This window comes from Loxodonta africana, chromosome X (genome assembly GCF_030014295.1).
Source record: "Loxodonta africana isolate mLoxAfr1 chromosome X, mLoxAfr1.hap2, whole genome shotgun sequence".
Classification (NCBI taxonomy): Eukaryota; Metazoa; Chordata; class Mammalia; order Proboscidea; family Elephantidae; genus Loxodonta; species Loxodonta africana.
Window position 1 is genome coordinate 70,450,581 of NC_087369.1, and position 17,322 is coordinate 70,467,902.

At 44.1% G+C, this 17,322-nt stretch overlaps 1 protein-coding gene across 2 annotated transcripts in view; it reads right to left on the reverse strand.

Moving 5' to 3' along the window:
* Positions 1 to 17,322, reverse strand: part of MSN (moesin) — a 72,682-nt gene that overhangs the window by 47,598 nt on the left and 7,762 nt on the right. The window contains exon 2 of one of the 2 annotated variants that reach the window (XM_064278370.1): positions 3,598 to 3,673. The exons of the other annotated variant lie outside the window; for it this stretch is intronic. The gene's annotated coding sequence lies outside the window, so the exon portion shown is untranslated. The remainder of the gene's footprint in view (positions 1 to 3,597; positions 3,674 to 17,322) is intronic. 2 annotated transcript variants of the gene reach the window in all.

Here is a 17,322-nt window from a genome sequence, read left to right on the forward strand (position 1 = left end):
TGTCTACCTACAGATAGAGCTGGAAGGATAACCAGACTAAGACCCCCCTGAACTCACACCCCATCACACAAAACAAAACAAAACCACACATCCACACACCCACACTCACACACACACACACACAAAGAGGAAGTGAAAGCTACCAGCACAGCAAGGCCCTGGGATGGGCCCCAGCCAAAGTTGGCTGGCTTCTGCAAAGGGGCAGGGATCCACTGATTTCACAAACTGTTTTGCCCTCTTGGGTAAGGGTTCCTCTAAGTATTTTCTCTTCAGCACATTCTCCATTTTTCCCAACCCATAGTCATCCTGTCTACCCTGGGTCCCATATGCCTCTTTGCCCTTTCCCCCACTCTCTCATCCTGGGACTTCCAAGGCTTCCCAGAGCTGAGGTTCCTCTTCACAAAGCAACAGACATACCCACACAGACTCTCAGACTGTTTCCCCCAACAGGCTTCAGCTGAAGGCACAATGGGGCTCACCACAAACTAGGCCAGTCATCGGCATCACTGTTCCAAGTATCAGTTTCTGTATATTTAAAAAAAAATTCAGTCCAGAGGGCACACTTAACATATTAGAGACAAAACCTAACTTCTTGTTGTGAGGTGCCGTTGAGTCAATCTTAACTAACAGCGACCCCATATGACAGAGTAGAACTGCCCTGTAGGGTTTTCCAGGCTGTAATCTTTTATGGGAGAAGATCTCCAGGTCTTCCTCCTGCAAAGTCACTGGGCTGGTTTGAACCACTAATTTTTTGGTTAGGAGCTGAGCGCTTAACTGTTGTGCCACCAGGGCTCCTTAAAACCTAACTAACTCATTGCTGACAAGTCAATTTTGATTCATAGCGACCCTGTAAGATAGAGTAGAACTGACGATAGGGTTTCCAAGGAGCAGCAGAGGGATACAAACTGCTGACCTTTTGGTTAGTTGAGCTCTTGAACACTGTGCCAGCAGGGCTCCAAAACCTAAATAGGGCCCTAAAATTCTTTCACCTCAAATACATACTTAAAGAGGGAAAATACAATGAAAGGCATTCAGGGGAAAAGGACATTAATCAAGCACTTTCAGTATGTCAGGCACCCTGCTAGGTATACTTTCCACTCATAAGCTCTTTTAATTTTTGTAAATCACAATGAAGTAGGTATTATTATTATCCCCACTTCAAAGATGGGGAAACTGAGGTTCAAAAGTCAAATGCCTTACCCAAGGTCATCCCTTCCAAAATCAAACTGTTGCTGTCAAGTCAATTCCAACTCATAGTGACCCTATAGGACAGAGTAGTACTGCCCAATAGGGTTTCCTAGGCTGTAATCCTATGGGAGCAGATTGCCACCTCTTTCTCCCATGGAACAGCTGCTGGGTTCGAACCACCATTCTTTCGGTTAGCAGCAAGGGCTTAACCACTGCACCACCAGGGCTCCTTAACCAAGGTCATACAACTATAAATAATGGTTGAAATGGCTGTTATCATATGGCTACCACTCACCTTTCCTTCAAGCCACCTTGAACAATGCTGACCAAACTCCTGCCTCCTCAAAAGTCATGGTATCACCTGAGGCAATTCTACTTGGAATGCTCACCATTGTCACCTTAAGAACATTTAAGCCAACCTCACTCACTGACTACCCACAAATCTGCTTCAGCCCTTAATTAAGGGTCAGAAGCATCTTTGTATATCAAGTCTACTACACTGCCAGGGGTGGGAGTGCAGGGCTTTGGGAGTTTTAGGCAAAAGCAGTGGTGGAGCAGCTCTGGTAAGTGCTGCTTACTCCCTCTGGCCTGGATGTCACCTCTGGTCAGGAAGCTTAGTGGTTGAATCTCCCAGGGGCCTAGTAGCCTGGAGCTGGGTGGGAAAGTACAATCCTAGGTGTTCTGGGCAAAGGGCAAGCACAGCAGAAGGGACGAGCAAAGGTATTCCAGAGCAGATATGGGGCAACTCCTCTTGGAACTCTGACCTTTCCAGGAGAGTGACTCAGCCTTGACATCATACTCCTTCCATTCCAGTATTCCCAAAGACTTGGTGTGAATGGGCGTGGCTTCTGCGTAGGCATGCACCCATATAAACAAACTGCTAAGATAGTGCAAAACCCAGAATCCTGGGTGTAAAGGCTACAAATGGAGCTAGGAATGCCTCCATGACTGGTAAGTTTTTCACTAGAGCTACATTCAATTATCACCCCCACAACTCCAAATGGTCTCAGTGTCTTGCTCCAAAAGTACCCAGAATTTCCTCTGTTCAGACATGGTCCCACAAGAACACAAAGGACACATCTTCACAAAAGGCCAGGCTTGATTTTAGGATGTTCAGCAAAGCCAAGAATGGAGTGTGGGGGAAAGAACAGAGGAAGTTGGCCCCAACTCCGCAATTCCCTGTTGAGTACAGCTTTGGCCTTTTGTGTTTGTTTTCAAATCTCCCTAATTACTATCAATGGCAGCTGTGTAATTAGGATGGGGGCCATCTGAGATGAAAAGCAACATCTTGCATAGGAAGAGTGAGGAGGGAAGCATCTCTTATCAGGTCATCTCCACTCCAAGAAGGATATAATTTTAAATCTACCTCCAGGTGACAATGGCCCCAAGTGTACAACAATGGTTTGGATTATCGGTAACCAACGTGGCTAAAAGCCATTAATCACAATTCAAAGGTCTGCCATGTGCCTGGCTCAGGAAAAAGGTGGTTATAAAGGCGTCATGTGTATATAAGAAATTGGTATACAAGAAATTGGTAGTCTGAAGCATAGACTACCAGGGGTCGGCAAACTGTTTCTATAAATATTTTAAGTTTTCTGTGCAACTTATTGGAAATCCTGGTGGCATAGTGGTTAAGAGCTACAGCTGCTAACCAAAAGGACGGCAGTTCAAATCCACCAGGTGCTCCTTGGAAACTCTATGGGGCAGTTCTACTCTGTCCTATAGGGTCGCTATGAGTCAGAGTCAACTCGATGGCAATGGGTTTGGTTGGTTTGGGGGCCATTTATGGTCTCTGTTGCATGTTCTTCTTTGTTTTTAACAATGCTTTTAAAAATGGAAAACTTATTCTTACAATACATACGAAAATAGGTTACACAGGCTCGTTTGCCAATTCCTGAGCTAGACCAAATATTCACAGGCTGGTGACTCCACTAACTCTCTGCAAAGCCTCAAACCTGGACTAACAACTCTCCTTATATTCTACTTTCCATAGAAAATGGATAGAAAGGATCTTATCTGAAAGTTAGCCAAAGATAACTGGCCCACGTAGTAGACAATCATACACAGTAGCCTACTCCCTGCCCAAAGGAAATGATGAGAAGAAACAATCATTCCAGAGTGCCCACCTTCTAACCTCCCACTCTATGCCCTGACTCCTCACACCTACCCCTCCTGTGGAACAAAAGAGAAAAACATGTATGTATGAAAGCCCATATACCCTAAAAGTCAACTACTGCTAGATATAAGAGGTTTCATAGATGGCTGGCCCTCAGATGTCACCCTTTCCTCCCCCCAGTCAGCTTCCAGATTATTCCCCCAGTAGACAGAGGGCTTCTAGGGAATTTAATCTGACTCAAGAGAAGAAAGAAAAAGAAATGCCCTCAAACCAATTCAGCAGCTACTGCATACCTTCTAAGTGTTGGGCATTGTACTGGGCACTGGGAGTACGAGATTATGACAATCCCTCCTTCAAGGGGCTCCACATCTAGTAGGAAAAAAAAAACAATTCTTGAATCCTACAAAATGCAGGATGGTGCTGTATCCACTTTAAAGCTCCCAGTTACCTTAAAGGTCTTTTCAAAGAAAAAGTTCCCTTGGAGGCTGAGGGGAGAAAAGAAACCAAAGTGCCTTCCTGGTACTGCCTGGTTTTCCACATTAAGCACCTTCTTATACCCCTGAACTTGGAACTAAGTCCCCCTCCCTACTATAACCAGTAACCAGTTGCCATCAAGTAGACTCCAACTCATGGCAACCCCATATGTATCAGAATAGAACTGTGTTCCACAGGGTTTTCAATGACTGTTTTTTTAGACATAGACTGCCAGGCCTTTCTTCCAAGGCACCTCTCGGTAGACTCAAATGTCCAACCTTTCAGTTGGCAGCCAAGTGCATTAACTATTTGCACCACCCAGGGATTCCTTCCTATCATAAAAAAAAGAAGGAGCTTATTCTCTAAGTGGGATGACACATATAAAACAATGGGAAAAATTTAAAAAAAAAAACCACACTGTGTCAGGACATGTGGGAGAGCTTGGTATACTCTCTTGGTGTACTAGGAAAGGCTGCTCTATGGCTAGACCCAGTCCTTAATTAGATGCGAAGTCTATCCTGCTGAAGCAGGAAGCAGAGAACAAACTGTCCTCAATTCCCAAGTACCCTGTCTTAGACCCAGAGCAAGGTCCCAGCCCAGCACTTTCATATGGAGCTGAGAAGTGAAGTCATTGGGTCCTCGGGTTCTTACTCAGCAACTCCTTATAATGTTCCCACTAACTGAATGTCTTGGTGCCCAAAGCATTACTCACCTCCCATCCTGTCCTATTCTTTTTCCCCCCCGCTGCCACTGGTCTTCACATACCCACACAGTGAACTCACTCTCTAAAGAGAGCTGCTTACCTCCCTTGGGTCCAGTGAGTTACTCTGAACCCTGCCCCTTCCTCCAGCACTTCTGCAGGAGAGGGTGGGGACTCAGAGTCCCATCTCATCCAGGCCCTCTGGCCAAGTTTTACCTGCAGCTACTACAGAGGAGTAGAAAGAGCCCTGGAAAAAAAGCTTAGCTCAGTTCAGCTGTAGCTATGCTGGATGAGCATGGGCATAGGCCTCTCCTCTCAGGCTCAGTTTCCTCATATGGGACATGAAGAGAGTTCAATCAGAGATGTAGTTAAAAAATACTGATGACAAAAACCTTAACTCAGACCAATTAATCAGAGTCTACATGTGCTTCCACAAACTGGCTAAGATCAACTACAAGAACAAGCTGGGCTTCTCCAGGCAGGGAGTCTAGCTGGGCCCATACAAAACTCAATTCTCTACAATAAGAAAGTCAGCTGTAACAATTAACCCCTAGCTTCATTCTGGCCCCTAGGGCCACTAGGGTTATGACTTCAAATTTTCCTCTTTTCCCAACCTGCTTCGAGTCCATGAGAAAAAATTAAAATGTACCAGCATTAGTAAATCAACCCCATGTGTTTTGACATCAAGTAAGCATTACAAATTTTCCTTCCTCTAAAGAACCAGACCTACCCACCATTATGAACTGGGTTTTTCCATTTGCCACACCTGGTCTCTATGGTTTACATTTAAGGACCTCGCATTCTACACAGAGGGGATAGCGAACAAGAGGAAGCCATTCTTCCTGCCTCCACATCCTCTGGATGCTCTAGTGACACATTCCCATCTGACAGTGTCACATTTCTCAGGGCTTAACAACTGCTTGTGACCAGGGACTGGTCAGGGACTATACTAAACAATCTACCCCATGATGTCAGCACACTGCCTGTTTCTGGTTGGTTCACTAAGAACTACTGTTCTGGAGCAACTCCTCCCTCTCACACAGATCAGGATTGGACAGACTCCTGATACCATCACCTGCTCTCCCCATCACCCATATCCAGTTACGCTCCTGAACATTCCTAAGGCCCTTCTATAAATGTCTCCTCTCTGAAAACCGGACATAGCTGACAACTCCTCTCTCAGAGCTGATAAAATTGTTCATTTGACCCAGTTCCTCACAGAATGAGACCATTTCTGAGATGTGTGTCACCAACCCCCTACCCAAAGTGGGGCAGATCAGCCTCCACTGTGGGGAAGTGTAACATTTCTGAATAAATTACAGAATCTCAGAGAAAGAATGACCCTCAGAGATTAGCCCAACTAACTCCTTGTGGAACAGACAGGAGGCTAAGATATAGAAATGGCCAAAGGCTTGGCTAAGATTGTCCTGGGAAGCTAGTAGCAGAGCCCAAAATAAACCCCAGCTCTTTAACTCCAGAAGAGTGCTCTTTTCTTAATTCCCCAATTCCTCTTCCTCTCACCAACAAGTTGGATCAATGCTCATGCTCCTGCCAAGCTACATTAGCTAGGTCTCAATAAAAAAAATTCTCACTTGCTAACAAGCAACTCCTATGTGGCCAAGAGCATGGCAAAGCCAAGTAAGTTATTGGCAAACCAGGTGAAAAGCCCAACCAGCCTTGAAGGCAATGGTCTGACACTAACAAGAAGGGTAACATAGGAAGCCAGCTGCAAAACAAGAGTCAGGCTAGGCCCAGAGCAGGTAGAATATAAACATGACAGGTGACCAATCCCATGCCACCTCCAACTGCTAGAATTCTCTCTAAACTTCATTTTTGACTCCTGACCTTTTAGAGAGAGAGATTGAAGAGAGGTTGGTTAACTACTGGAATGGGGAGGAAGCGCCAAATGCTTAAACCTGAAACTTCCCTTTGAACCTCAGAACTCTATCCTAACCATGACTAGAGCTTAAGTCCAGGCCTTTATGAAACAACACTTATCTCCCCTTTCCACACCCCACCCTGTGCATATATCCTAGAACCAGTCTTCTGTCCCTCACTCAAGCCCTGACTCATCTGCCGAACAATTTTTGCAGTCACTTAACCTACATGACCTCAGTTTCCCCATATGAAAAAGTGATGACAATAATTCCTAACCTGCCAACTGGAGGGAGTTAATGAATATCAAATTATAAAATAAAACCAAATCCATTGCCATCGAGTTGATTCCAACTCAGTGACCCTGTAGGACAGGGTAGAGCTGCCCCATAGGGTTTCCAAGGCTGAAATCTTTAGGAAAGCAAACTGCCACATCTTTCTCCCACAGAGAAGCTGGTGGGTTCAAACTGCTGAACTTTCGGTTAGCAGCCACCAGGGCTCCTTAAATCATATAATACTAGTGGTAAAAGGGCTTTGATAGCTACAGTGAATATTACAAATGTAGAGGAATTATCAGTATTTGTGTTGGAAACTTTTTTTGTGTGTGTGCTCAGACGTGGGGTCAGAAAAGTCAAGGATAGTGGGAAATAATTCCAAGGCAATGTTAGCCGACCTATAAAGGGATTCCTTCAATTCACATCTGACTGGGCTGTTTTAAATAGGGAACTACTTGGAAGCAGAAAGGTATGCCCTAAACTTATAACTCCCTCCCAGCTTCCTAACCCTAGAATTTATTCTTTTTGGATGGCTCAACAGACAAAAGGTTCCAGAGGAACTTGCCCAAAGAGGCCCCTAAAACTTTCAATATTTTCTTCAGTCTTGGCCCTTCCTGCCAAAGGCTGAACCTCAGTGGAGTACGGTAAAGGAAGACCTGCTCGAACCCTCCCTAAATTAATAGTTCGTGAGGGCACTCTCACACATAGTTTTCTCTACCTCCAAGATTTGAAGGGTTGCCTCCTTCCCAATCTCAGTTTCATAAATTTGCCACCTCTACCTGAGTTCACAGACTGGAGGGATAGTCAGTAAAGGCACAAATGACCTGGAAAGTAGAAGCCTTCCTTGCTCCACAGGGCAAAATTTACCATTTCCCTTGTGGTTAAGGTCAGTTATCCACATCAATAGAAGAGTAAAGCCTTATGGATTACCCGGCAATAGCAATCTAACCACTTCACTTCTGAAAAAAAATTTTGGGCATATTTACCTGGGCTCACATGGCTTAGGACAGCCAACAGGTAGCTGGGAGAAGAAAGTTTTATTATGGATACTTGAAAGCCAATTATATGGCATGCCTCATTAGTCCCAAATGATCTGTAAAAGAGCTGTTCCACAGAAGTGAATTTTTCTTGATAACTGAGGCTTATCTTTGTAAGGCTCATAATCATTCTCAATGGCAAGCTGAAACAGTTCTTTCATTCACTGACACATTCTACTGCCTTTATCAACAGAGGCTATTAAAAAGTGATTTAACAGAGACTTGTACATCAACGTTCATTACACACTATTCATAATAGCCAAAAGGTGAAAACAACTTAAATGCACATCAACAGATGAATGGATAAACAAAATGTGGTACATACATAAAAAGAAATACTACTCAGCCAGTAAGAGAAACGAAGTCTTGATATATGCTACAATATGGATGAAGATCGAAGACATTATGCAGAGTGAAATAAGTCAATCACAAAAAGACAAATATTGTATGACCTCACTTATACAAAAAAGACAAGAAAAGGCAAATGTATAGAAACCAAAGGTTATTAATGGTAACCAGGGGCAGGAGGGAGGGGGAAAGGGGGGTTATTGCTTATGGAGTACTGAGTTTCCATTTACGGCGATGGAAAAATTGCATTGATTAAGGGTAGGGTTGCACAGCAGATTATTGAAAGTGCTGTCAAGAAGTTGTACACCTATAAAAAGTTGAATTGGCAAAAGTTCTATGATAGACATATTCATAACAATGACAAAAAAAAGTGTAGCTGCTGAGGCTGCTTATGTACAACCAAATACCTCACTGGTTCCTCGGTTTGGAGGTTTAGAGTCATGACTTCATAAGACATCTCAGTTAATCGGCCTAATAACATGTTAGTGCTTCTGTTCTACCTCCTAGTTCTTTGCATACTGCCTGGGGTCTTAAAAGCTTGCAGGCAGCCATCCAAGGCAAAGCAATTGGACTCTGTTTGACTGAAGCAACAGAGGAAGAAAGTGAGTCAGGAATAGGAGGAGAAAACGGAATGTGTGGCTACTTGCCTCCATGAACAACTGCCTCCTTTGCCAGGAGACCAGAAGAATTGAATAGTGCCTGGTTACCATTACTGAACATTTTGACCAAAGACTCTATAGAAGAATGCTGATCAAAAGGGAAAATATAGAACAAAATTTCAAAGTCTCATGGGCTCTAGAATTTCTGGAGCTTCGGGGCTGGATGAACTCCTGAAGCTTTTGCGCTGAGAAAATCTTTAAACCTTAAACCAAAAATATCTCCTGAAGTCTTCTTAAAATCAAACAATAGTTTAGCTTAACTAGTAAAAAACATCTGCCTTAAGCACTATGTTCTTTTAAGAACTATCTATATAGGGTCAAAGTGACAACAGCAACTCAAAAGATTAGATAGGAACCTTAGGGGCAGTGAGTTTATGTTAAAGGCTGAGGAGCACCTCAGAAAAGGAGGGTGAGAATGATTGCACAACTCAAAGAACATAGTCAAAGTCACTGAATTGTACATGTAGTAACTATTGAATTGGTGTATATTCTGCTGTGCATATTCTCAACAACAAAATTAATAAAAGAAAAGAAAAAAATTAAACTTCTCTGAGCACCTGCATTCTGTATGCTTCATTTTTTACAGTTAACGTTTGAGAGCTTTCCAATGTTACCTTATCTAAGTTTCCCAACTCTGAGACTAGCATTATCACCCCCATTTTACCAGTGAAGAATGAGAGGCTCAGGGAGATTAAGGGACTTCCCCAAGGTCACATAGCCAGAAAATGTTGAAATGCAGGGCATTACAACATTACAAGCTTGGCCTACAATAAATGCCTGGAGATACTGTGGACCTAAACCTTATCAAGTAGCCAAAAAAATTCTTAAAATGTCATTCCTGTTCCCTTTTTGGAGTCTGATCTCAGAGTGTTGCTCTCTCTGCCCCCGCAAGGATTTAGAAAGCTCCAGCCACTCAGAGTCTGCAGATAGTTTCCTGTTTATCCGAAGGGGAAAGCAATAACGCCTGCAGTGGCCCATAGACATGGCCCAGACAGGGTCAACCTCTTGTGGCAGAGGCCCCAGGATTAAAGGCTGGACAAGCAGGAGACTCTGCTCCACCCACTGTAGAAGTCTGGGTACTAAGAAGACAAGAGAAGGGTGGGGCCTGTCACAAGTAAGCAAAGGAAAGCTGAGCCTGCATTTCTGGTCATTCAGCTTCTCCTCACCTGGCCTGGCTCCTTCAACATGATCGGCATCCTCAAACTAGCAAGCTCCTATGATCAGGAGTGAACATTGGGCTAGGATTTTTTTCAAAATATATTGTATATTTATTCATGTTTCACAACTGAGCACTCTACAAAATTCCACTTTCCTGCCACCTGGACAAGATCCCTAGTGTGTGTGTGTGGAGTTGGGGCGGGGGAGAGGTTAGGTGGAGGAGGAGTTCCATTCCAGTGCACTGATAATTAACTGGTCCTCCCACTGCTCATCTTTGGGGAAGACTGGCAAAGGCATATGCCCACCACCAATGTGTGCACATATACACTCACACAGCTTCTTTCCTTAACCTCAGACAACTCTAACAGCCAGAAGTTTTCTGGGGAACCGGGTTCTCAGTCAGATACTGTCTAGAATCTACCCCAAACTAGCAAAACACAGAACAGGGAAGGGGCCGTGTTACATGTTAAACACAGCAAACTGGCTTAACCTACTGCAGTCACTCCACTAAGATCATGAGGTGCAGATGAAATCACAGCAATCTCTAGATGTGGGGCCTACCGAGCTTGGAAAGGGAAGCAGCCTTCACCATGCTTCACCACAACAGAAAAAAAAAATCAAATTCCACCTTCTCCAGAAAGCTTTCCCTCTCAGGCAGGCAAGCCCCTGCAATGTCCCTTTTATTTTCCACTCAAAGGGTATGGGCCCTTTATTTGTACAGATTTTGGTGTTCTACCTCTTTGATAATTTGCTTATATGAGCCCCTACAGATTTTAAAATCTGAATTGGTATGGAAAAATGGCCACCATATAATAAGTGAAAAAAATTGCAGAACAGTATGGATTATACAATCGCATTTGTGTTAAGTGTGTGTTTAACATTTATGTGCATACACACTTTTTTAAAAAAAAGTCTAAATCACATACCTGCTAATAGAGGTTCTCTTTGGAGAGCAGAAGACAGAAGACTTAATATTTCTCAGTGTTGCTTCATTTCTTACACAAAATATATATCAACTTCATAATGAAAAACACATTCATAATTGTAAACAAATAAAGTCTGTCTTTATTTAAGTTTTCCTCCCAAAAGGCAGGGATTGTATCTGTTAACATTCCTTGTACAGTGTATAGCTCAGCATTTTAATGGCAAATAGAAAAAAAAATCCATCAAAGAAAAGGAAGCCTTTGGAGGCTCTCAGTATTTTAAGACATCCAACCCTATCTAATAGACCTAAACCCATACCTCCCAAACACTAGCACATCTCTCTATTGCAAGTAGTGGGAAGAGTCCTCCTATTGCCCTGAAAATGAGCCTACTTTGACCAAAATATGCCCAAAATCTGCAGAGACACACAACTCTGGGCACTAAAGCAACCTGAGTGGTGGTGGCAAAAGCAACAACAATAAGAGTGAGTAGCTGCTGACTGTCCCAATATGATGATCCTCAGGACTTGCCTGCTGTCTTCCCTGCTCTGTGCCTGGCTCTGCCCATCCCTGAGCACAAGGCCAACTCAATTCCTACATCTCAGGACACAGGCCTCTCGTGATTAGGTTACACAATGCAACCCTGCCTGCTGGCCATGCCACAATGAGCAGTGCACATACAAAATTTTTTTTTAAAAGCTGGGTAATGCTTCAAATATGTACTCTAGGGCCAAACTCTGGGACTTACAATAGAAATGCTTGCATGGCCGCCTGTTAGAATCCACTAAGAACTTTGCTTCAGACATTCCCTGTATTGTGTGAAGGTCTGGAAAAAGGGAGTGGAAATTGGCTGTGAAAAGGCAGGTTGCTCAAAGGTAAACATGCTCTCCAAGGTGTACAAGAGGGGCAACTCTTCCCCATTCCTTGGCACTACTCAGCTCCATTCTGCCAAGGCCCAACTGGGTCCACATTAGGCATTTCCAGGTGGGCTACTGGAGCTGTTGTTTGGCTCTCTGGTAGACCTAGCCAAAGGAGTCTGAGGAAGACAATTTCAACTTGACAATAGTAACTATTAATTTATCTATTCAACAAATATTTATTGAGTACCTACTCCATGCCAGGCATTTTGATAGGTACTAGGGATACAATTGGGAGTGGGAAATTATTCTTGTTCTCATGAAGCTGAAACTCTACTAGCCTAGGCTACTATAATGAAAAGAACATACTCCTAAGAGTGTTGGCTTCAAGGCCTGGTTCTGCGCCGACTCACTACATAACCTTGAGCAAACCCCTTCCTGTTGTTGGGTCTTGCAGTTGGCAAACAGATTATCCACAGGCCCAGGTAATTTTATTCCTTTATAAAACACAAGATCCTGGGGAAGACTGGGCGTTTGCAAATGTCCAGAACAGCAGCAAGAAGCCATGGGTAGTACGTAAAAAAAAACAAAAAGCATGCCAAATCAAGAACCTCCACCCAAATAGCTTGAATCTGGGGCTGGAGAGGGAGCTAGGACGGGGCCAGGTACCAAAGGTTCCTCATGAGTTATTTCTCCAAGACTTTCCCACCTGCTATTCTAATAGTGCTTGACAGGTGTCAGGCCAGAAGGCTTGAAAGGTGCTCAGTTTTACTGCAGCTTCGGTAAATATTTCCACCTCCATATGAAGGGATGTTAGGAAAACCTCTGCTCTAGCACCACTCATCTGATACTAAAGGGATGAGGAGAAGGCGACAGTTCCGTCCCCAGACACTCATGGCTACTTTTGAGTAGGGCGGTGCTGGGGTCAGTCAGAGCCATGTTGGTCAGGTTTGTGAGGAGATGGGTTGGGCAAATAAGGCAAAATCTCAGCATACCTCCTACAAATAGCACCAGGCTGTGAGGTGTCTGTAGTAATGCTTGCTCAGAGAAACCACAGCATCTGGCATTCTAGGCTCTGAGGTTTGATAGGAAACACACATTGGATAGACCTTTAAGACGCCAACTGGAGCAATAGTTCTGAGGTATCCCGTGCCCACCTTCCCTCACCTGTGCCCTGTACCTCACAGAGCACTTTCAGATGCATTAGTGCACTGAATCCTCACCATGAACCTATGCAGCAGGGTGCTATTAGTCTTTCCATTTTACAGATGGGGAAATGAGGTCTGGAATGGTTTAAGAAGTTTACACTGGTGAGTCAAGGCCAGCTAGGCTCTCTCTGTATTGGTTTACTTACACCCAGGACTCTCCCTTTTTTTTTTAAGATGCTAATGCCCATTGCCCTTCTCTGGGTGATAAAAATGGTTAATACACTCAGCTGTTAATGAAAAGTTGGAGGTTCAAGTCCACCCAGAGGCACCTCAGAAGAAAGGCCTGGCAATCTAAGTCTAAAAAATTATCCATTGAAAAACCTATAGAGCACAGTTCTACCCTGACACACATGGGGTCACCGCGAGTTAGAATTGACACAATGGCAAATGAGTTTTGTTTTCTTTTCCAAGATGTATTTTCTCTATTACTAATGCCTAGTATGTCCTCTGAAACCCTGATGGCATAGTGGTTAAGTGCCCCCCAAAAGGAAACAGGCAATTATGGCAGAGTCACTGGATGGAATTTTATAAAGCCATTAGAGTGGTCATTTTCTAGACTAAACAGCTTTTATTTAAGTTTTTTAGTTATATGTTAAGCGGGGGAAAGAAGTTGGGTTTTATTTTTACGGACACTACGATTGCACCATGGAAAAATAAGGTATACACACACACACACACACACACATATAATAACTGCAATGTTAACATGGTGAGTTTATGTAAGATTTCTCCATTTTCTAAACCGTGTCATACAGCATGTTGGATTTTACAATAAGGTGAAATATAAAATAAAAACTTTTCCATTTGGCTTCACTTTCCTTTTCCCCTTCTCCCTTCTCTGCCTGCTTGCCTACCTTCCCTCATCAACAGACATTTTGATATACCACCTCTAACTGGCATCTTTAAAACTCATGGAAGACCACTAGGAAGAAGGAGTGGCTGCCCATAAGGTAGCTGCTCCCAGCAGACAAGCTCCAATGTGGTCAAGAGGCCATTCCAGCTCAACACTAGGGAAGAATCTTCCTCCCCACAGCATTGCCTGGTTCTGGTTAAACTGCCCTAGGAACTTGTTCCTAAAGGAAGGAAGACAGATGCCAAGAATACTTCTATCTTGTCTTCCCTTCCAGGGGGCTCAAGACAGGTGAGGATTCTTTTCATGGCCAACTCCTAGGCGGTCGAGATACGCCTGGGGCCTGAGGTCCACAAGCAAACATTGTACAAAACGTCAGCAAGAAGAAAGAGGCAGAGAAAAAAGAAGGGTGAAAACGGATCCAGCCAAACGTACACCATCCCCATCAGCCCAGAAGGCCCTCACAGGAAATTTAGAAATCCCTCTCCCCTGACATACAGGCCAACTAGAAACTCCTCCCCTTCACTCCACTCAAGTCCACATCACCTAGCTCTCTCCACTCAAGGACAACATATACAGCAGTGACTCAGACACAGGAAGGGAAGAAGAGCTTCGCAATTTAAGACTCAGCCAAAAGCAATTTCATAGCCCTAAGGTGAGGGGTGTTGTGTGGGAAGGAGGTAGAGGAAGTCAAACCTTATTTGCATTCATTTTTGGTTTGTTTCCTGGTCTTCCCCTTCCCTGCTTGAGCAATGACCAATCTAAGGATCTTCTACTCTTCCTGGAGTCACCCATGACCAAAAATAGACAGCAACTGTAGTCTGCAAGCTGGACTCCAAGGCCCCACCCAAGGCACTCAGTCAACAGTTGTTTCTTCAAGCCAAGATCCCCAGAGCAAGTTCTGCAGTAGGCAGATCCAGTACCTCCAGAGCAGAGCTTACTGAAGTAGAGGGGGTTGCTTAAACATTGACAGTTGGGGAGCAAAAGGTACCCCAATGCCATTGTTAGGGTAAGAGGACAACTTCTCTAAACAGTCACTGCTCTCTACTCTGTTACACTCTTTCCAAGAATCCTTTACTATCCTCTTTAAACCAGTTGCCATCAAGTTGATTCCAGCTCATGGTGACCCTATGTGTGTCAGAATAGAACTGTGTGCCATAAAGTTTTCAATGGCTGATTTTTTGCAAGTAGATTTCCAGGTCTTTCTCCAAAGGTGTCTCTGGGTGGACTCAAACCTCCAACCTTTTGGTTAACAGCCGAGCACATTAAGTGTTTGCATCAACCAGGGATTCCTCCTTAACATCAGAAAAAGCCAATGTGCCCATTTTACAGATAAGAAAACTAGGACCCATAAAAGTGAGTTGCCAAGGTCACACAGACAAGAGGCCAAAAACCAGATATCCTAATTCAATCCACTATTCTTTATATTGTACCATTTTTACCCAAAAGCATCTTTAAAAAACCATCCAGACAGGTGTCCCCAGCTGTTGCGTATCAAGAGTTCAGATCTTCTAACCTAAGTCTAGGGAGCTCAGGACTGGGGAAGGAAGGCATAGGTACACTGGAATCAGCCCACTCAGGAAAGCTAAGTGAGAAGGCTGGGCATACAATAGGCACACACAAAGAGCTGGACTTATCAACTGGAAAGCTTTACCTACTCCAAAGGAATAGTTTCAGATGCTAAGAGCCCAGCCCCACCCCTACCCTCACACTCCAAGCCTTTTCAGGCCAAGCAAGACAATTCCCAGGCTGTCAGAGATCTAGGTAAGAGGCTATAAGGGGGCAACCAGGCAGTGGCAAGAGGGCAAAGAGAGATAAGAAAGCAGGGTGAAGAAATCACAGTCATTCCAGAGCTCTGCCATCTTTTTTTCTCTTCCCCTACTCCTTCCCCCATCAAAGGGCCTCACCTCCAACTCTAAACAAGCCCTAAACAAGAAGGAAAGTTTGTATAAACCTAAGGAAGGACTTCCCTGTACCAAAGGAGAGCAGGGCAGTCATTTGGGGGGAGGGGATAGTTGATGGGGGAGAAAATAGCCAAATAAGGCAGACTTGACTGGTAGGGAATCATCAGGAAAGGTTCCAGAAGCTGACGTCATAGGGAGGAAGTCTTTAGTCATCGGTTTCCTCCGGCAACTGGCTTAAGGACAGGAGGCAAACTCCAGCCATAGGAGAAAGGTAACCAAGCTAGATTTTTCCCCAGGCCCACCTCAGGCTCTGCTGGGGAAGCTCTTCAAGTACCCAAAGCAGAGAGGTACAGTGCAGCCCTAAAGCAAAATGGTAGAAGTACCTGCAAAGCACATGCTAGCTTACCATGGCTCAGTTACCAAGGCAAGTGGAGAACTTGGGGAAGGGGTCTTTCCTCTACTCCGTTTATGTATTTCTGACATTGTTGATATTTTCACATTAGAGAAAAGAAAATTCAAAGGCAAAGAGCTTAAGCAACTTTTGTTCTCAGGCTAGTCAATCACACAGAAACCCTGGTGGCTTAGTGGTTAAGAGTTTGGCTACTAACCAAAAGGTCAGCAGTTCAAATCCACCAGGTGCTCCTTGGAAACCCTATGGGGCAGTTCTACTCTGTCCTACAGTGTTGCTATGAGTCAGAATCGACTCGATGGCAATAAGTCTGGTTTGGTTTGGTTTTAGTCAATCACACATAGGGTTGCCTTGAGTCAGAATCAGCTCAAATGCAAGACGTTTGTTTTTTTTTTGTTTGTTTAATCAGTCTGCTAGGAGTATCTGCAAGGATGTTTGGAGAGGAGTTTAACTCACTTAAAACCCTTGAAGTTAGCAAAATTTGTGCTACTTAACTAAAGACACCCAAACTGTTTGTTACCTTGACCTCTACCCTCTAACTCCATACTACAGATTAGTCAAGCCCAGTTACCCATTACAACAAGTGCCTCTTGCTGTACTTTGTCTACCTCTAGACTGAGATTTCTGAAAAAGTACCCAGGGGTAGGGGTGGGGGAAAGCACAGATTACACCAAGACAGTAAGATCAGGAAGCTCTTCAAGTACCAAAGGTACAGTGTAGCCCTGAAGCAAAATGGTGGAAGTACCTGAAAAGCATATGCTAGCTCCACCATGGCTCAGTAGCTAACAGAAGTGGAAAACTTGGGGAAGGGGTTTTGCCAAGAAGGGGTCTTCAACTCAAGAAAAACAAGATTTGATCCTACCCAGGTATCTAAGGGAGGCCAGGACTAAAGAGTAGAAAGGGAATGCTGACAAAGCCTGATAGGTATGCCTTGAGCCCCTTTTGTAGGCCCTGGCTCCTGTCATCTCCCAAATATACACCCAGGAAAGGATTTCTCAGGATTATATTTTGTTTTGTATAACAGAATGCCCACGTCTCAACTCTACTCTCATTAGGCCTTGGTCAACATCCTGGTCACACAAAGTACCTAATAGCAAATTCTCACAAGGTAGAAGGGTCACCAGGGATGGGAAGAAACTTCAACCTTCGAAGTCACCAATCACAGAGGCTGCCTGGCAAAACAGTACTGCTGCACAAGCACAGAACCATTAACTATGCCAGTGGCCTAGGAGCTATATCAACACTTACTTTATGCTACAAGCCCACTGAAAGGAACGTCAAATCTGGTGTCTGTCATTGGGCACAGCCAAAGGGCTATGCTTTGAAAGTCACCCAAGAGGC